This window comes from Danio rerio, chromosome 7 (assembly GCF_052040795.2).
Source record: "Danio rerio strain M-AB ecotype USA chromosome 7, GRCz13ab, whole genome shotgun sequence".
Lineage (NCBI taxonomy): Eukaryota > Metazoa > Chordata > Actinopteri > Cypriniformes > Danionidae > Danio > Danio rerio.
In genome coordinates this window covers 7,037,531-7,059,680 of record NC_141027.1, presented here as the reverse complement: position 1 = coordinate 7,059,680, position 22,150 = coordinate 7,037,531, and the positions used below count along the sequence as shown (strand labels likewise).

General features: G+C 36.0%; 3 protein-coding genes across 5 annotated transcripts in view; all 3 read right to left on the bottom strand.

Moving 5' to 3' along the window:
- The window catches only part of rin1b (Ras and Rab interactor 1b), a 226,796-nt gene extending 217,925 nt beyond the window's left edge, over nt 1-8,871 (bottom strand). For both annotated transcript variants that reach the window (XM_087260272.1, XM_087260273.1), the window contains exon 1: nt 8,600-8,871. The gene's annotated coding sequence lies outside the window, so the exon portion shown is untranslated. The remainder of the gene's footprint in view (nt 1-8,599) is intronic.
- The window catches only part of gal3st3 (galactose-3-O-sulfotransferase 3), an 88,207-nt gene extending 79,336 nt beyond the window's left edge, over nt 1-8,871 (bottom strand). The window contains exon 1 of the mRNA XM_087260390.1: nt 8,600-8,871. The gene's annotated coding sequence lies outside the window, so the exon portion shown is untranslated. The remainder of the gene's footprint in view (nt 1-8,599) is intronic.
- Nucleotides 1-22,150, bottom strand: part of actn3b (actinin alpha 3b) — a 701,279-nt gene that overhangs the window by 588,482 nt on the left and 90,647 nt on the right. The gene's annotated exons all lie outside the window — the stretch shown is intronic.

The following is a 22,150-nucleotide window of genomic DNA, read 5'->3' as shown; positions in this document are numbered from 1 at the left end:
GTGACGTCATCGACTTTCGCTTTAAGATTTAAAGGGCTAGCATTGCACCAGACCCCCTTAAGTGGTGTCGTTTGAAAGTGTAGTATCTATATTTTATGCACATATGCATCACTTTGGTTTTTATTTTACTGTACAAAAGTTATTTAAACCTAAATACACAGTATTTTAGATACCCGAGCTGGGTAGTGAACATTGGTTCATCTTTGCATTTTTCATATGACACATGTACAAGTTATAGCTCAAATGAAAGCTCTTGCCGGTGCTCATACGGTTCTAGCATTCTTTTTACTGAATTATATTCACATATCAAACAGTTGCTGAATGAATTGTGGTGTTTCCATGGCGCAGAAGTGAAAACAATACATTCATGATCAATAAGCAGCCCCAGATAGCACAGACAGCTGTCATCTCTTACCTTATGCTGTGTGCTTCAGGGCCATTCTCCTCTGTTTTTGAGGTGATGTGCATTAGTAATCCTTTTATATGTCTGACGTGCTCCAAACACAGTGAATTATGCTTGATCAGACAAAAGAATAGTGAAATATGAAAACAATGATCGCTCCCTGTGGCTTGTACAGCACCTCTCATCAGTTGGAAAACAATAACTTTTGCATAGATTATGGTGGAGACATTTTTCTTTTTTTCTATGATTACAGACATGTGCAGGAACCACCAAAATTAATTACAGCATGCTAGACCACACACAACCTAAAAGGTGCACTTTCAAATTTGAGTTCATAAAAAATAAATAAATAAATACAAAAAGCGCCTCTTTTAGGTGTGTATTATAACACAGACAACAGCTATTTTAAACACTTTCAATAGTGTTTTATGAAAATTCAAAGGGTTTTCTTTAAAATGATACCACAATTTTGCATTTACACCTCCACATGTGGATTTGGGAAGCTTTTAAATATGGGTAGGGAAAATCCAGGTGGAAATCCCAAAATAACAGCAGAGTTTAACACTGTTTATTTGACTGTAAACAATGTTGTACTTTGATAGTCATTTGCTGCTAATATGATTTCTCTATTTAGAGTTTGCAAATAATACTTTTATGAAATTATATTGTTAAAGGGAAAGTCTGAATGTGCGAATGTAAAACTAACTTTACCTCAGTCTTTTGAATCACTTGTTCTCAGGTGTTTTGGTTGAGTGTAAAGATAAGCTAATATATTAATTTATGTCACCACGTACACCGATTCTGCACATTGATTGATTGCTTACCTTTATCATATACATTTATTGTCGTTATACTTTTATAATGGCCATTATTGATTAATAAAACTGATATTCTGCAAAAGAGACGGGGTAAAGTTCGTTCTTTTCAATGAAAATGAAAGGAGGCAGTTATATTATGAGTTTTGTTATAAATATGCAGAGTGAAGATGACGGTCATATAAATATATAGCTACATGAGGCTGTTTGGTGTCTGTTAATCATAATATTAAAATGAAACAAATTTCCTCTTATTATTTTTTCATTAAGATAGTGAAACAGCAAGCAGGATGACTTGAACGAGGTTATAAAGTACACTGTTCCCTTTGAAGATTTACCCATGCGTCAGCAGGCAGTTTTTGTTATGTTTATTGTTTAATATAGGCTGAGTGAATAGTGTATTGAATAAGCTAAATTGGCTGTAGTGTATGAGTGTGTGCGTGTGAATGAGTGTGTATGGGTGATTTCCCAAACTGGTTTGTGGCTGGAAAGGCATCTGCTGCATAAAACATGCTGGAATAGTTAGCAGTTCATTCTACTGTGGAAACCCCTGATAAATAAGGGACTAAGGCGAAGGAAAATAAATAAATGATGTATTTTTTAGAACTTAACAAAAATCTTTATGGACAGTATACAGAAATTTAATTTGAATTAATGTCTGTATTTATTTATTTAATGTATATGGCTTTTGTGTTTTTATAAAATAGGAGCAGATGCCAGGGAAGATGTTTTGCCCCAGTCCAGCCCTGCCTATAGCGCATGTGTTTGGACTATGGGGTAAACCGGAGCACCCGGAGGAAATCTACGCCAACACGGAGAGAACATGCAAACTCCACACATAAATGCCAACTGAGACAGCCGGGTCTCAAACCAGCGACCTTCTTGCTGTTAGGCGACAGTTCTAACCACTGAGCCACCGTGCCACCCATCAGATATTTCTTTCGAGAGAACTTTGAATACGTGTCGGGCATACGATGTGCGTCATGAGTGACTCGCAGTAATCACTTGAATTTAAATGTCTGAACTCTGCATGGTGAAACTCCATGTTAACCAATACAAATAAAGTCCAGAACGTCCTCGCCTGTTTTTTTTTTTTTTTAACTCATGCCAGAACTTTTTCCAGAAAATTTTCTGGATATTTATGGGTATTACTGTGTGAAACAAGCTATTGTTTTTCTTATCAAGTCCTTATAAGATGGAGTCATATGCATATAGAGAGAGGAGCATTTAATAGAAAACTATTTCAACAATTTTTTTATGCAGATGATGCCCTTCCAGCCGCAACCCAGTACTGGGAACACACACACACACACACACACACACACACACACACACACACACACACACACACACACACACACACACACACACACACACACACACACACACACACACACACACACACACACACACACACACACACACACACACACACACACACACACACAACGGCCAATTTAGTTTATTCAATTCACTTATAGAGCATGTGTTTAGACTGTGGGGTAAACCGAAGAACCCGGAAGAAACCCACAGCAACATGGGGAGAATATACAAACTCCACACAGAAATGCCAACTGACCAGGACCAAAAAGAAATAGATAGATGGATAGTTTAAAATGGTAGAAAGATGGATGGATGGATGGATGGATGGAACGATAGATAGAACGATAGAACGATAGAACGATAGATAGATAGATAGATAGATAGATAGATAGATAGATAGATAGATAGATAGATAGATAGATAGATAGATAGATAGATAGATAGATAGATAGATAGATAGATAGATAGATAGATAGATAGATAGATAGATAGATAGATAGATAGATAGATAGATAGATAGATAGACAGGACTCAATTCAGCTTTTGCATCTTTTTTCCTCCAGATTTGCGAGTACAGATTGTATAATTATACCACTATTAATATGCCTGTTTCCCACCACCAGATGATGTAAAGCTTCTAAATCGAGTGATAATCTGCCACGCAAAAAAGAAAAAAAAATATGAATAATTTTCTGATTGGGGAAAATAGGAACAGCAGGACACCGAAAAAGGCAAACAACACGGAGCTCGAACCACACAAGCATGATGTGCTAAAGGCTGGTGTAATCATAATTAAATGTCACCCAATTTGTTATAAGAACTAATTATACAGTGACACATCTGTTTCACACTCGACAGGTTCGTCTGGATGCTAGATGTTAATAACAAAAGAATTTGTTAAAGCATCCTGCATAGCTTTCTGTTATTTATGATTAACAAAAACAGCGATTCATTTCGCACTATTGTGTCTTTTTCATTCTTTTATAACCCGTTTTAACACATTTTAATCTGTTTAAAATCACTATTATTTCCTTTTATTTCCTTATACGAATCTCTTTTATTCCTGTTTACAGTATAAGTACTTTCGATTTCCACTGGGTATGAAATGTGCTATACAAATAAACTTGCCTCGCCTTCACTTTACAGCACATCCCAAAACAAAACCCTCTTTAAATACGTTCAGACTTCCACGCAAGAATTTCCACAACATTCCAATGCTAAATAATCATTATAAATCTCATTTAACAGTGCTACAAACAAACATCACAATATATTCATTCAATTCAGCTGATTTCAGATATAAACACCCAATAAATCCACATGCCCAAAAACACAGAACGATCTGAATGTCTCCCTTGAAATCTGATTTATTTACTGTTTTCATTCTAACATGCAATCCTGAGATCAAAATCTAAATGTGAACAAAAAACAGAAGTGAGATTTCCACACTGTAAATATTTACACAAAAAAAAGTGATGACAACAAATGTTTTATGCTACTTTAACTTATTTCAATAGGTTAATCAGGTCTAATCTAATATTCTTTGTCAGTTTGACTGAAGTAGAGACGACTGAAAAGTTCATTTGATTCAACTAAATAAATAGGCAGCACATTTTATTATAAAATGCACTGATGAATGATGGGACATTAATATTCGACTAAAATCTAAAGGGTTCAAAATGAAAATAAATACTGAGAAAATCTTTAAAGTTGTCTAAATGAACACACTAAAACAAATGATTCAATGGATTTACTCAATTTAACGTAGGTGTCTATTGTGTCTTTTGTTTTTCACTCTTTTACAACCTGTTCTAACACATTTGAATCTGTTTTTAATCACAATTATTTCCTTTTATTTTCTTATACACGTCTCTTTTATTCCGGTTTATGTAAAGTACTTTGAATTTCCACTGTGTATGAAATGTGATATACAAATAAACTTGCCTCGCCTTCATTTTACAGCACATCCCAAAACAAAACCCCTTTTAAATACATTTATACTTCCATGCAAGAATTTCCACAACATTCCAATGGTAAATAATCAAACAAACATCATGATGTTCAAATCAAATAAACTGATTTCAGATATAAACACCCAATAAATCCACTGCCAAAAATACAGAAGGATCTGAATGCATCACTTGAAATCTGATTTATTTACTGCTTTCATTCTAACATGAAGTCCTGAGATCAAAATCTCTAAACGTGACCAAAAAACAGAAGTGAGATTTCCACACTGTAAATATTTACACAAAAAAGTGATGACAACAAATGTTTTATGCTACTTTAACTTATTTCAATAGGTTAATCAGGTCTAATCTAATATTTTTGTCAGTTTGACTGAAGTAGAGACGACTAGAAAAGTTCATTTGATTCAACAAAATAAATAGGCAGCACATTTTATTATAAAATGCACTGATGAATGATGGGATATTAATATTCGACTGAAACCTAAAGGGTTCAAAATGAAAATAAATACTGAGAAAATCTTTAAAGTTGTCTAAATAAAGTGCCTAGCAATGCAAACTACCACACTGAAACAAATGATTCAATGGATTTACTCAATTTAACGTAGGTGTATATTGTGTCTTTTCTTTTTCATTCTTTTACAACCTGTTTTAACACATTTTAATCTGTTTTTAATCAAAATTATTTCCTTTTATTTTCTTATACTTTTATTCCGGTTTATGTAAAGTACTTTGAATTTCCACTGTGTATGAAATGTGATATACAAATAAACTTGCCTCGCCTTCATTTTGTAGCACATCCCAAAACAAAACCCCTTTTAAATACATTTATACTTCCATGCAAGAATTTCCACAACATTCCAATGGTAAATAATCAAACAAACATCACGATGTTCAAATCAAATAAACTGATTTCAGATATAAACACCCAATAAATCCACTGGCCAAAAATACAGAACGATTTCAATGCGTCACTTGAAATCTGATTTATTTATTGTTTTTATTCTAACATGAAGTCCTGAGATCAAAAGTGAGATTTCCACACTGTAAATATTTACACACAAAAAGTGATGACAACAAATGTTTTATGCTACTTTAACTTAATATTCTTAAGTTAATCTAACATTCTTTGTCAGTTTGACTGAAGTTACACTAAAAGAAATGACTTTTTAGTGTAGTCAAATCTAATAAATTGACTCTTATAAATATTAAATTGTAATATTAGGTGTCAAGGATGATGAGAATTTCCTAAGTACATAATACTTACACATTTAATTCCTGTAATAAGTGGAAATAGTTATATTCATTTACTCGTAATATTTAAATATTTACTAATCGTCGCAAATATTACAGTAAGTTTTAATAATGCATAAGTCGCAATAGATCGTTCCCAGCATGCTTTGCAAGGGATTGAATTAAAAGAAAAGTATTTTGAAAATAAAAGCAATGTTAGGTGTTTCAATCTGAGAGAAAGACTTTGTTAGAGTTTGATCATCATTAGTTTGGAGATTAAGAAGAGATTAGAGTATGTCTTTTAGTTTTAAGGTAAGCTCCTTGCAGAAGAGCAGCACTCATGCTTTGGGTCTTGACATTTTTATTATCAGCAATAATGTTTGACGCTTCACTCAGAAGATCATAATGTAGCTGTGCTAACACTAATCAGTAAACATGTATAAAGTAAAGTTGCTCTCGCTAAATAAACTAGCTTAAAATAAAAGTGAAATAGCACATTTTAAGTGCAAATGTGCGTCTTAATTAAACCAAGTTGCACCAAATGTACTTATTTGTGACTAATAAGATTTATTTAAATTGATAAAAGCAATGTTCCTTCTGCTTAAACAAGAAAATGGCATTACTGCGTTCATTTAAATAAATACAGACTCGAAAGATAATCAGTTAACTTTTACTTAATTTATTTCGGAGTGTTTGGTTGAACATTAAGTAAATTTTATATGATATTGACAAGTTAATTGTACTTGATATAAGATTGTAAAGTTTACTTGAAGCTTGTGCAAATTGTTCTGAGGACTTCAAATCTTAAGAGTTGTTTCAGCGTAGTAGAGATGACTAAAAAAGTGAATTAGATTCAGCTAAAAAAAATTATGCAGCACCATTTTAACAGTGCAGATGAATGATGGGATCATTCAACTGAAATCTGACGGTTCAAAATAAAAAATACAGAGAAAATCCCCTTTAAAGCTATCTAAATAAAGTGCTTCTGAAAATAACGATTCATTGGAAGTACTCAATTTGTTTGAGGTAAGTGCTTGCAAACAATGTTTATGGGCAAACAAATTAAAGTAATGTTTAACTTAATTTGCATGTTTAAATTCAGCCTACATACACTGCTTGCAACCACTTACCTTAAAAACATTTACTAAATCTAATCATTTATTTCAGTGTAATAAAAAATTTGGTTTAGCTATCTTTACAGTAGGAAAATGTATTAAGAAATCTTTATATGAAACTTAACGTCCTAAAAAAATCCATCATTAAAAGAAAAGCGAACATTTTGACTTGTTCAATGGGTTTTTGTCTATTGCCCAAAAATTTCAACTGAGGTAAAGTTGCTTTTATATTCGCACATTCTCTCATTTAACACTCCCTATGTTGTTTACCTCGCTACATTGAATATTGGGTCTGAAATAAATTGAGGTAAAGTTGACTTTATATTCGCACACTCATTTAACAGTCCCTATTTTGTTTACATTAAATATTGTGTCTTCTTAATACACTGAGGTAAAGTTGATTTTATATTCGCAAATTCTCTCATTTAACACTCCCTATTTTGTTCACCTCTACATTAAATATTGTGTCTCAATACACTGAGGTAAAGTTGATTTTGTATTCGCACAATCATTTAACAGTTGCTATTTTGTTTACATTAAATATTGTGTCTCAATACACTGAGGTAAAGTTGATTTTATATTCGCACACTCATTTAACAGTCCCTATTTTGTTTACATTAAATATTGTGTCTTAAAACACTGAGGTAAAGTTGATTTTATATTCGCACACTCATTTAACAGTCCCTATTTTGTTTACATTAAATATTGTGTCTTAAAACACTGAGGTAAAGTTGATTTTATATTCGCACACTCATTTAACACTCCCTATTTTGTTTACATTAAATATTGTGTCTTAAAACACTGAGGTAAAGTTGATTTTGTATTCGCACAATCATTTAACAGTTGCTATTTTGTTTACATTAAATATTGTGTCGTAATACACCGAGGTAAAGTTGATTTTATATTCGCAAATTCTCTCATTTAACAGTCCCTATATTGTTTACCTCACTACAATAAATATTGGGTCTGAAATCAATCGGTAAAGTTGGTTTAACATTCGCACATTATTTCCTTTAGTGTCTTAATTGTTTCGCTACATTGAATATTGTGTCTGAAATCAATCGAGGTAAAATTTTATATTCGCACATTTGTTCAGTGCCAACTTGTGACATGCTCCCTATTATTTGTACCATGGTACTTTAAATATTAGTTCTGAAACCACACGACTTAAATCAGCATTAGCCAGGTTTATTTGACTATGGACAATGCAGTGCTTTGATAGTCAGTGTCTGCTAATTTAATTCCTCTTGTCAAATAATACTTTTCTGAAATTATATGAAAGAGAAAGTCAGAATGTGCGAATATAAAACCAAATTTACCTCAGTCTGAAACCGCATGTCTACAAAACTGCTTAGATAACATTTCAACAATGTTATACTTAGATAATCAAATATAATTTCCCCATTTGCCTACTACTTTTCTGAATTTATACTATTAATAAGAAGGATGTCCGAATGTGTGATTATAGAACTAAGTTTACCTCAATGAAACATCTCAGAGCAAAATAAGACTATACTTCTGTCAATTCAGGGTCACAAATCAGCTGTTATAAATCAGAAAGGTGAAGGAAGGGACGCCGGTAAATTCAGCTGCAAACGCATTGAGCATAACACAACGATGTAAATACATTCTCAAAAAAAAAAACAATCCTACTTTAGTATTAGGAGACAGGTGTGCTGTCAATCCAGGCCACCGACCGACAGTGATAAGCAACACCGGAGCAGGTTAACGTTATTCACCCACCTTTGTCATCTCAGGCTCCCGCGACTGATGGATGGATGTAGTTTATGGCTCCGCGCGGTGGATTAAAGAGTCGGGGCCGCTTTACACGCGCTAATCAGCGGTTGCTACATCAGCTCAGGAGAAATGGACGGTTTTCGGTTGATGTCCGGTCATCTCAGCGCTAATATCGGCGCGTTGGTTGATGCTGCTGCTGCTGCTGTCTGTCATCACCGTTTCACGCGACTGCACCGCGCCGCCTCCCGCGCACGCGTGGAGAGTTCACGAATCAAGAGGCGGGGAGATGAGTGGGGTGCACTAATAACTTTTCCCCTCTTTTTTTCCCTTGCCTGGTTAATTGAGCATATGCACATCTGCTGCAGATCTCGATTATCTAGCTCTGGGGGTTATAAACTCGCTTGAATTAGATCTAGCCGCCTCCTGTTTGAGACACGTTTAAAGTGGGTCACAAGAAACACTGCATCATTATGTTTCAACCCTAATATTAATGCACTACTACGGTTTTTATAATATTTTGGGCTACCTTTATGTTGGGTGGATCTCAGGCTTTGTTACTCTAACATGTTCAATCAAAAATGAATAAAAAAACAAAACAAACAATCACTGCATCAAACAGAAACAACTGCCTCAACACGTCTTTCTAAAATAGATAATTTCCCGCAGTATTAGGGTAAATTCAAGTCAATTGGGACACTTTTGCCATTGAGATGAACAAGGAAACGACTGCCTCAAACGGCTGGCAAATTTAAATGTAGCAATTTTTTTCAAATGTTGTTTAACAGTTGAAAAACTGAATTAATGTTTACTTTTAACTGACTTTTTAAACTGACATTTTCTATATTCTGACTAAAATATTAAACTTTTATTGCTCCTAAAAAGATATTTCACTCAAAAAAGAAAAACATGTAGATACATTACTCGCAAAAATCCATCATCAAACTAAATCCCTGGTCAGATTACAAAAATTTGTTGTAATTTTCCACATCCCTGCTAAAAAATCCAGCTTAAACCAGCCTAGGCTGGTTGGCTGGTTTTAGCTGGTCGACCAGGCTGGTTTTAGAGGGGTTTTGGCCACTTCCAGGCTGGTTTCCAGCCATTTCCAGCCTGGTCTTAGCTGGTTAGGTTGGGAGATGACCAGCTAAAACCAGCTTGACCAGCCTAGTAGGCTGGGAGCCCAGCCAAAACCAGCTATGTCCAGCTTAAACCAGGCTGGTCAAGCTGGTTTTAGCTGGATTTAGCTGGTCATTTTCCAGCCTGACCAGCTAAGACCAGGCTGGAAATGGCTGGAAACCAGCCTGAAAGTGGCCAAAACCCCTCTAAAACCAGCCTAGTTGACCAGCTAAAACCAGCCAACCAGCCTAGGCTGGTTTAAGCTGTTTTTTTCAGCAGGGTTCTTGACAGGGGGGTTCGTAAACAGCATCGGGACACAAGGTTCAATTCATTCAATCGTTTCTTGTCATATAGTGAGGCATAGTGCACGATGCTATCTCTCGCCAATTCGTAACTTTTTGATTTAGTGGCTAAAGCTGCGATCACATTAAAGTTTTAGCATGCGATACACTGAAAAAAGTGTTGCATGCAGAACTGTTGCAAACAATTTATTTGTGTTGAATTTAAACAAACAAATTAAATTGAACAATGTTCAACTTAATTTGTTTGTTTAAATTCAACACAAATAAATAGTTTACAACCATTTAACGTAGAAAAATTTAGTAAATCCAAGGAATCATCTTTGAATAATTTTTTCAGTGTATTCTGTCGTGCGGTGCTGCGAAAAGGGGCGGGATTAAACAAGCTTGTTAGAGATTTTTAAAAGCGAGCGATTGCTCCATGTTTTTACCAAGCCTGAACTTTGCACTGCAGCAACCTGCGAAATTTGATGCATGACCCTGCGTTTCAGGTCTGACGCATTCGCGTGTGTATGAATGGAAGTCTACGGGAGGAAAAGCCCAGTGTGACCGCAGCTTAATTTGTATTACTTCGTATGATCTCATTCATACATTTTAGTACAGTTTGCTCATCTCCCAATAACAGTTGGGTTTAGGGGTGGGGTTTGGTGCCACGCTTCTTATTAAAAATCGTACATTTTCATATGCAAGAATTAGCCACTGATAAAACGTAAAATAGTGAGGTCAGACTGCGACAGCCGAGAACATGTCTGCGATGCTTCATGAAGTCTAGCATGCTTCATTATAAACTCACAGTGGTATATAGATAGATATATAGAGCAGATATAGATTGTCATGCACCATGATCAGTCTGATCTCACAAGGAAACGTAAGTATTTTACATTTTGTCAGTTTAGTGGCTAACTCGTACGAATTCATTCGAGTTCAGCGAAAATGTATAATTTTAAAAAGGAGGCGTGGCACCCAACCCCACCCCTAACCCAAACCGTCATTGGATGATGAGAAAATCATACTAAATGCTACAAATTAGATTGTACGAATTCTTAGCCACTAAATCAAAAAGTTACGAATTGTGAGATTTGCGTTGCCATGACACACTACACAGGAATAAAAACTATTCACTCTTGCGTCCCAATGCCTGTTTGTCATTTCTGAAAGCCCACAACAACCAACGTCAAGAAAAATTGTGGCAAAATAACATCAAATTTGTGTAATCTGACCAGGGTGTAACCCATTTTTGACCACAATTTTCATTTATAATATGTTACGTTGAACTAAGCTACTGTATAACCACCTAGATAACAGATTTATGTCTCGCATAAAATGTTTTCTCATTCAAAAATGTAAAATCTAAATGTTATTATTATTTTGACAGAAAAAACCAAACCCATGACTCTAGCATAATAGACAGAAAATATTTAACCTTTAGCTTTTTTTCCCATGGATATTTGTGCTGTGTGTCAAATGAGGACAGACATACTGTACATTGCAGTTCCTCATACTTTTAGTTTTGAGTACAAACACCAGGAAAGCAATCCATCATAACAAAACAGCCTGTGCTAGTTCAGCTGGTTTTGCTGTCAAATATAAAATTGGTGTTTGTTTCAAAATTCTTACTTTTTTGTGAAATTTAAAACTTGTTTGATTTTTTTTCAGCTTTTTTGTCAAATTTAAAACTGTTTGTTGATTTTTTGTTTGGACTGTGGGGGAAACCGGAGCACCCAGAGGAAACCCACGCCAACACGAGGAGAACACCCAAACTCCACATAGAAATGCCAACTGGCCTAGCTGGGACTCGAACCAGTGACCTTCTTGTTATGAGGCCACAGTGCTAACCACTGAGCTACCCCTTTTTTAAAAATTATTTTCAGCATAATGGAAAACTGTTGATTTTTTTTTGGCTTTGTCGGGTGTAAAAATTGTTTGTTGAATGTTTGTCAAATTTAAAATGGCTGTTTTATTTATTTTTGACACAACTAAAAGTTGTTTTGTAGATTTGTTTGTCAAACTTAAAAAACTGTTATTTGTTTTGCAGATTTTTTAATTAACCTCCTGACTTCTGGGACCTGTTACCAGGTTAGTGACATCATTAACTTCCACATTCTTTAAATTTTAAAGGTCTGTCCTGGCCCTATCCCCCTTTACATGGTTCCGTTCTATCATCAGTAAACATAATAGAATAACTTTTGCATAGATTATGGTGGAGATGATTATTGATGTGCAGGAACCACCAAAATTGATAACAGCAACCTAGACCACACAGAACCTGAGATACACTTCATTATTTGAGTTTTCTGCCACGTTTTTAAACTGTGCAGAGCTGTAGCTGCTTTACTGGGCCTACTACGCTACTTTATTTCAATACTGGTCATTATGGTGGTACTTGGAGGGACAATTTATTTCTGGGGTGATACTCGATAAAAAAAGTCTGAGAACCACTGGTTTAGACCAAACAAAAAAAAATTATGCAACAGTCAGCATCAATATATTCAAGCTACGACAACATCTAACAAAAGTTCAGACAACAAACTTTATTAGCCAAATGACCTTTTCCTCTTCAATCAGAGTTATCAACCTAATTTATTTGGGCTGCTACAAGTTAAATACTGTTTTAAACTAAATGACAGATTCGTTGACCTTCAAATTGACTTAAATTACCTTTAAACTGACCAGCTAAGACCAGGCTGGAGATGGCAGGAAACCAGCCTGGAAATGGCCAAAACCCCTCTAAAACCAGGCTGGTCAACCAGCTCAAACCAGCCTAGCTGCCAAGCTGGATTTTTCAGCAGGGGTGGTAACAGACCTCTAGAGTTACTTTTTGGAGTGTAATTTAAAAATGATTTTTGTTGCTTTTTTGTGAAATTTAAATTATAATTAATATTTCACAAAACATTTTTATTTAAAATAGTCATTTAGTTGAACTTTCTTCTCTTTTCTTTTTTGGAACAATAAGGACCATCAAGTCAGGGTGGTCTATGAAAAAATATTATTTGAAGAAGACCAGGTCAAACACTCTGTGCGTTTACACTGAAGGCAGCGAGAGCTTTAATCGTCGCTCTGCATGGCGACAACGCTGTCTGTCTTCAGCTGTGAGCGTCAAAGTTCGCTACATTGATTTCGTATTTGAAGGGGCCGCTGCAGCAAATCAGTTACATTCCTGCATATAACATGTTTCTAGCATGAAAATGTTGTGCACTTCTTATTAAATTCATTTAACTACGGAAGGTCAAGTTGCATGTTCTGTGGGTTTGCTCCACTTATCCATCCAATATGTGTCCATATGTCTGAAATAACCTGAAGCGGCAATACTGTTTTGTATTGTCACATGAGATTCCCGCTTTTTAAAAGATAAATATATATAACATTAATGCACATCAGTAACTCGCCAGTAACTTTTTACATGCATGTTTCTGTAAGAAAACATTGTAAATAATTGAAATTCCGGTGACTGCAATAATCAAACCCTTGGGAACAACTGTTGTCGGAACTAAAGTTCACAGGTCTGTGTTCTCTAGACTTCTCTCAAGCTGTGGACGTCTACATTCTGATTGCTTGCCGCTGAACTGGGTCATCGCTCATTATCGTAAAGTTGACTTGTTTTCAACTCTCCTCGACGCCCACAATGGAGAAGACGTGCCGCGCTGCTCCTTGCCACTTTTTACCGCAGGCTCTCATTGAAAATGAATGACTTCCGGGTACTTTGACGCTCTAGCCGGTTTCGGTGTAAACTTACGGTAATGGCGAACAATTGCTTATGCTAAAGAGGGAGAGATGGTCAACAATGGGCGGGGCTTTCCCCCTCTGATAACATGTACAAAAGTGTTTCTGCAGACTGTTTTTATCAAGTCTGATTATAAACAAAAAGACCTTATTCACTTTGACCATTAGAAGCTGGTTATACACACACTGCTGACACACAACTGTGTTTAACCAGGTAAACTCCACAGACCCGTTACCAGGTCCGTGACGTCATCGACTTTCGCTTTAAGATTTAAAGGGCTAGCATTGCACCAGAACCCCTTAAGTGGTTTCGTTTGAAAGTGTAAAATCTATATTTTATGCACATATGCATCACTTTGGTTTTTATTTTTTTTTACAAAAGTTATTTACACTTAAATACACAATATTTTGGATACCCCAGCTAGGTATTTTACATTGGTTATATATGTTATAGCTCAAATGAAAGCTCTTGCTGGTGCTCATACGGTTCTAGCATTCATTTTACTGAATTATATTCACGTATCAAACAGTTGCCAAATGAATTGTGGTGTTTCCATGGCTCAGAAGTGAAAACATTACATTTATGATCAATAAGCAGCCCCAGATAGCACAGACAGCTGTCATCTCTTACCTTATGCTGTGCGCTTCAGGGCCATTCTCCTCTGTTTTTGAGATGATGTGCATAAGTAATCCTTTTATATGTCTGATGAGGTCCAAACACAGTGAATTATGTTTGATCAAACAAAAGAATAGTGAAATATGAAAACAGTGATCGCTCCCTGTGGCTTGTACAGCACCTCTCATCAGCTGGAATACAATAACTTTTGCATAGATTATGGTGGAGACATTTTTCTTTTTTCCTATGATTACAGACATGTGCAGGAACCACCTAAATTAATTACAGCACACTAGACCACACAGAACCTAAAATATATTTTAAATACTTTCAATAGTGTTTTATAAAAATTTAAAGGGTTTTCTTTAAAATGATACCAAATTTTTGCATTTACACCTCCACATGGAAGCTTTAAAATTTGGGTAGGCAAAATATATGCGGAAATCCTAAAATAGCAGCAGAGTTTAACTGGTTAAACCCCTTATAAAAGAGATTTCTGCATAATAGGTGCCTTTAATGACTATGAAAGCAGAAACTCACACACTCAAACTGGTTTTACAAGGATTTTAAAGTAGGGAGCAGACATTAATTGTTCATTAAATCCCATATTATATGCATTATGTTCAAAATGCCACTCGCTGAAGTCATTAATCTTTGAGAAGGCTAATTAGGGAACGGGTTTTGCTTGTTATTTTATATATTAATCTTTATTTTGCTTTTTATTCATGTGACACACCACTTAGGTCATTGATTTTTATGATTTTATTAAATTTATTAACAAAAAAAAAAAAAAAAGCTATTTAGTTACCCAGCAAGCATTTTCTGCTTTTAAAAGATGTCTAATAGATGTACAAACATAGTCGTCTTGGCTAAAACAAAGCTAAATTTGAGCTTTCAGTGAAGATCGAATAGACGTCTAAGAATAGGCCAAAACTTCCCTTATTTATCCTAGGGGTCACCACAGGGATAAATAAGGGGTCACCACAGCGGAATGAACCGCCAACTATTCCAGCATATGGTTTACACAGCGGATGCCCTTCCAGATGCAACCCAGTACTGGGAAACACCCATACACTCATACACATTTAGCTTATCCTATTCACCTATAGAGCGTGTGTTTGGACTGTGGGGAAAACCGGAGCAACCGGAGGAAACTCACGCCAACATGGTAAGAACATGCAAACTCCACACAGAAATGCCAACTGACCCAACTGGGACTTGAACTAGTGACCTTTTTGCTATGAGGCGACTGTGCAAACCACTGGGTCACCATGCTGCCCTACTGCAAACTCACATACACAAAAAAAGAAATGTAGCTAAACAAAAATCTAAATAAATTTGCGTCATGGGTTATTTTTATTTTCAAATAATTCAGTGGCTTGTCACAAATCAGTCCTTACTTTTATTAAACATCGTAAACAATATAGATGTTTATTAGGGCCAAGCAGTGGCGCAGTAGGTAGTGCTGTCGCCTCACAGCAAGAAAGTCGCTGGTTCGAGCCTCGGCTCAGTTGGCGTTCCTGTGTGGAGTTTGCATCTTCTCCCAGCGTTATCGTGGGTTTCCTCCGGGTGCTCCGGTTTCCCCCAAAGTCCAAAGACATGCAGTACAGGTGAATTGGGTAGGCTAAATTGTCCGTAGTGTATGAATGTGTGTGTGAATGTTTCCCAGAGATGAGTTGCGGCTGGAAGGGCATCCGCTGTGTAAAAACTTGCTGGATAAGTTGGCAGTTCATTCCGCTGTGGCGACCCCGGATTAATAAAGGGACTAAACCAACAAGAAAATGAATAAATGGATGATTGTTGATAATTTCCTATATTTTTGATTTATGAAATTTTCCCATTTATTTTACTCATGAAATTGCATTGAGCTTGCTCTCTGTTACAACAAATTTTAATGTAAGAATATTTAACAGAAAAAAACTGGGTGCCACAATATGACAAAAAAAGTACACAATTGAACTGTAACTGTAATTAATTTTATCTGTTTCTCTTTGATGATATGCAAAACAGTTACTGGTGTTTTGATTTTCTTGTTTCTTATAATGTCCTTAAATCATTAATGTCACTTCCATTTTTATTAATGGAAAATGTTTGTGTTTTAAAATTTCATTTATTTTTACAAATTTGGGAATTTGATGTTTGATTGTTTTTTGAATATATTGTGGAAAACTGTGTCTGTATGTGAATTTGGAAACTGCAATAAAAAACTAAATGAATAAAAATAAATATATTTAACAGAGTGACTTTTAGCAGATTTTTTTTTTTACTAGTTTGGAATGAAATATTCATCGGTTTGGTCTTGAAATTTAAGGGTCTAAAAACAGTGTGTCACGACTGGGTATCACAAGGGAAAGATCCAAGTGGAACAAAAACACATTTATTGCCAGACAATAAAGATCCAAAAAAAAGTCAAAGAGACAGGCAAAATCGATCAAAATCGACGAAAACATTAGGAGCAAAAAATGAAGCACAAAAGTGAATCAAACACAAACTAAACAGGTATCCAAAAACATTGTAATGATACTAAACAAAGTGAACAAACAAACCAAACCAAATCAAATCAAATCAAATCAAACCAAACATGGCGAACCAGATCACGAATAAAGCACGACAGACCTAAACAGAACATGAAAATCCAAAGGCAAAATAAACACAACATAACAGGGCTTATAAAGACAGAACTAATTAGACAATGAGGGACAGCTGGAAACAAGGAGTGATCACATGACTAGGATATGAAACACAAAAACAAAAACAAAAACAAAAACTGGTGCCCTTGAAAACCACCAGAGGGCACTGCAGCAGGTGTGACACAGTGCAAGAAGGTCGCTGGTTCGAATCATGGCGCCGCCCTAATCAATTATTATTATTTTAAATTATATATTTATTTTTTACAAACACAAATTTAAAACACACATGCATATTTCAAATTTATTTGAATAATATTGATACAATTTTCATTATACCCATCATAAAGTAATGTTGTCAATATTATGACAAAAAAAAAACGTGGTCTATTTTTGATTCGTACAATCAAGCTCATGCGCTGCTCGGTTACACCCTGGTAAATAGGTTTTGCTGTATTGTTAGTATTATTTTTTTTCCTCATTTAATTAAAAGCCTCTACTGAACAAAATGAAAGCATCTATTAATAAATCTGCTGTTTGGCTCACCTGATACTGCGACTGGATAATCTGACGTGGTCAGTTGTAATTCTCACATTTCCAGTCTTTTGTGATAGGAAATAAATACCAGCTCATATTTCCGGCTGCTGGCAAACTTTATTTCTTTATTTCCTTGAGAAATAACATCTCAATGAAAAGACCAAATAACGTTACAAATGCATAATAATTAAAGACGTTAACCTTGTTTCTAAAATATACTGTTGACGTTAGAATTATTCGCCCTGTTTATCCCCCCCCCCCCCATGTAATCATTTTAAAAAATAATAGTTTTACTAACTCATAACTGAATTACTTTATCTTTGCCATGATGACAGTAAATAATATTTCACTAGATTTTCTTCAAGACACTTCTATACAGCTTAAAGTGACATTTAAAGGCTTAACTAGGTTAATTAGCTTAACTAGGCAGAATAGGGTAATTAGGTAAGTTATTCTATAACGATGGTTTGTTCTGCAGAGCAGGGGTTCCCACACTTTTCAGCCCGCAACCCCCAAAATGACAATGCAAGGGACTCATGACCTCCATAATCCTCTGAGGTGGTTATAAATACAGAAACCTTGCCTGCAATGGCGCACACACACCAATATACTCACATCTATTCTTCATTAAATTTTTTAAATGTATGTCAGAGATGTAAATGCGGCAGAAAGTTTAACCTGGTGTTATAAAATCAATCTGCTGCATCTGACGCTATTGCTGAGTCTTTAAATTAATGTAATTACCCCAGGGGTCGCAATCCAATAAACTATAGGCTACAATAGTAACTTTAAACGACTATTATTTCTCTTAAGTAGGTTATGGATAAAATATGGTCATTCCTATGGTTTAATAAAAATAAATAGATTTTGAAACATCACCAGGCGACCACCCTTCATTGTCCTGCGACCCCTCGGGGGGTCCCGACCCCCACTTTGAGAACCACTGCTGTAGACTATCGAAAAATATATAGCTTAAAGGGGCTAATAATTTTGACCTTAAAATGATTTTTTTTTTATTACTTTTATTCTAGCTGAAATAAAACAAATAATACTGCAGAAGAAAAAAATATTATCATAAATACTGTGAAAATTTACTTGCTTTGTTGAACATCATTTGGCAAATATTTAAAAAAGAAAAAAATTCAAAGGGGGGCTGGTAATTCTGACTTCAACTGTGTGTGTGTGTGTGTGTGTGTGTGTGTGTGTGTGTGTGTGTGTGTGTGTGTGTGTGTGTTTTGACAGTCATTGTTTAAGTAAGCTGTCAAGTCAGTTTAATGTAATTTAGGTTAAACTAAATCAAAGTTACTTCAATGATTTTTTTTTACTCTATTTAACAAAATATTTAATTTTTTTTCACTAATATTATTGAGAATACATTCATTCATTCATTTTCTAATCAGGAATCGCTACAGCGGAATGAACTGCCAACTTATACAGCAAATGTTTTACACAGCGGATGCCCTTCCAGCTGCAACCCATCACTGGGAAACACCCATACACTCTCATTCACACACATACACTACGAACAATTTAGCTATTCGCCTATACCACATGTTTAGGACTTGTGGGGGAAACCAGAGCACCCGGAGGAAATCCACGCCAACGCAGGGAGATTATGGAGAATATTCCATTTGGTCCCACTTTATATTAAGTGGCCTTTACTAATATGTACTTACACAGGAATTAATAGTTTGTTACGATGTACTTATTGTGTAAATGCATGTGTTTATTGTGTACTTATGCTTGATTAAATACCTGAATGTAATTAACTTCTGTAATTACATTTGTAAATACACTGTTGACCATCCCTTACACTTTAACCCCCTCTTAAACCTACCGATACCACCAAACCTGTCCATAACCCAACCCCTATCCCAACTCAGGAGGACCACAAGTGTTTTCAAATACATTATGAACACAGTAAGTACATTGTATTTATTTTTTGATGCAACTACATAGTAGTTAAGGACACTTAATATAAAGTGGGACCTTCCATTTTCGTTCTACTATTGTAAACTAAACATAAAACCACAAACTAGTATACTATTTGGTTGTAATGAGTGGTAATGTGAGTTACTGTTGCCTTTCTGTCTGCTGCAACCAGTCTGGCCATTATCCTCTGACCTCTGACATCAACAGGGCATTTGCGCCCACAGAACTGCCGCTCACTGCATATTTTCTTTTTCCCATCCTCTGTAAACCCTAGAGATGGTTGTGTGTGAAAATCCCAGTAGATCAGCAGTTTCTGAAATACTATTTCAGAACAACCATGCCACGTTCAAAGCCACTTAAATCCCCTTCCCAATTTTAATGCATTCTGATTCAATGGACAACAGTGGTTTGTTCTGTAGCCAATCGAGAAAAAAAAATGGCTGAAGGGGGCTAATAAGAGACTATTCAATTATCCATTATAGTGTACTTTATTAACATCAACCCCAACCCTCACAGTAAAAGTCTGTAAAAATCTGTAAAAATGTAAAAATCTGAATTATTGTAGTACAGTGTCACCAACATTATGTTATACTGATATGAGTATCCACAGCTGTATCCCTTCTAGACTTTTCCCCAAAATAACACTTTTCAGAATGGCTTCCATTGTTGCCATGCGCTTGCTAACGCATACAGGGCAGCTTTTAGAATGTTGCTATTATGAGTTAGAATGGTTGCCATGGCGTTCATCTATAGTTCATCTGCAGTCATGTATGGTGGATCTAAAGCTGTTTTCAGAGCTTTGCAGAGGATTTTTCCATTATTATTCTCAGTTGCTGATTATCATCCGCCATATGCTCATAAATATTGACGATTTTTTTACATTATTAAATGTTTGGTCTATTCTGAATGTTTTATTTTTATTGTTACCTGTTTTTACATCTGTTTCTTTATTGTGTAAGCAGTTTTAGCAGTATTAAAGGCGCTATTTACAAATAAATTATTATCACTGATTTCTTCGTTCATTCATTTTCTTTCAGTTTAGTCCTTTTATTCATCAGGGGTCACCACAGCCGAATGAACCACCAACTATGCTGGTATATGTTTTATGCAGTGGATACCCTTCCAGCCACAACCCAGTGGTGGAAAGAATCCTACTCAAGTAAAAGTACCATTACTTGCCTAAAAATTAGTGCAAGTAGAGTAAAAGTACCTGTTGTAAATATTACTCAAAGTATGAGTAAAAAGTAGACCTTTAAACGTACTAGAGTAGTGAGTATTATGCTGTTAAAAGCTGATGCATTTACATGTCATTTGTGTATGTGTAAACGTAGCATTTTGCAGTAATGCCAACTCGCTTAGCCAAGGCTCGAACCAGCGACCTTCTTGCTGTGAGGCCACAGTGCTAACCACAGAGCCACCATGCGCCCTTTAAATGATCATTATTAAACTCAAGCATGAGTTTTAATGTCTCCAGTAGTTTGGGATATGTTTCTTATCCTCCCCCTACTCCTCTTTTTCTCCCCCTTTATTTCTGTGCAGTGACTTTGTCCTTGTGGGATCAAGTATCCCAGCACACACAGAGCACTGTTAACAACAATGAGGCCTGAGAGAGTGTGTGTGTGTGTGTGTGTGTGTGTGTGTTTAAAAGCGGCTTGTCAGAAGAATAGCGCTTGTGTTTGAGCTGAGGGTGAGAATGAAGGTGGACAGAGGGACAGAGCACTAGTTAAAGATGAACAGGAGATATTTCAGACTTACCTTTTCTCACAAATTGCGTGTGAATCTCCATGAAATGCTGAGATGACACAGGTGTGTGTGTGTGGGACACTTGAATGAATTGCTGTCTCTGTCCTGCTTCAAACTCCACCTTTCCACACTGCAAAAAAGCTTTTCTTTCATACAGTTTTTGTCTTGTTTCAAGAGTTCACACTTAGCTGATAATCAATAAAGCGTATTTGGCATGCTGTCCCGGGAGAGAGCCCTGAGCTCGTAATATCCTCGAGCCCGGGGCTCCCTCCTGTTAGAAGGGCGAGAGGGGAATTCGAGGTCAGGTAGGTCTCGAGAACTCCCCTGCTTGTCACCGTGAGAAGTGTAAACTCAGGTTGTATTGGGTGATAATTTGTTTTAGTCGATTGGCTATGGTTTATGTTTTTGGACGGTGGGAGGAAACCGGGGAACCCAGGGAAAACCCACGCGAACACGGGGAGAACATGCAAACTCCACACAGAAACACCAACCAGCCCGATGGGTTGGACTGGCGGTGTTTTTGCTGTGAGGCAACAGTGCTAGCCACTGGGCCACCGTGTCGCCCGATCAGAAAAAGTGGGAGGATGTATGGGTGGAAGGGGGGGGGGGGGCTTCAAGACGAAGATAACCGGAGTGAAAAACTCGGGTTATTTATAATGCTTCCGTAATCATCTAATAGGGCTGATTACAGAGCTAACAAGGAGCCAGCCGTGTTGATTATAAGCACGTGATCCTCTCGAAATTAGTTTATGAATAAACCACACTTCTAGTAGAGCTGCATGATTCTGGCTAAAATGAGAATCGCGATTTTTTTTTTTTGCCTAAAATAAAGATCACAATTTTCTAACGATTCTGTAGATGTAAAATAAAGTGAATATAAGTGTCGTTGTACTGTTGGTTAAAATGCTAAATGTTGTATAGACTTAGAATGGTGGACTTGAACAGACTTTTAGATTTGTCCTGGTCATTA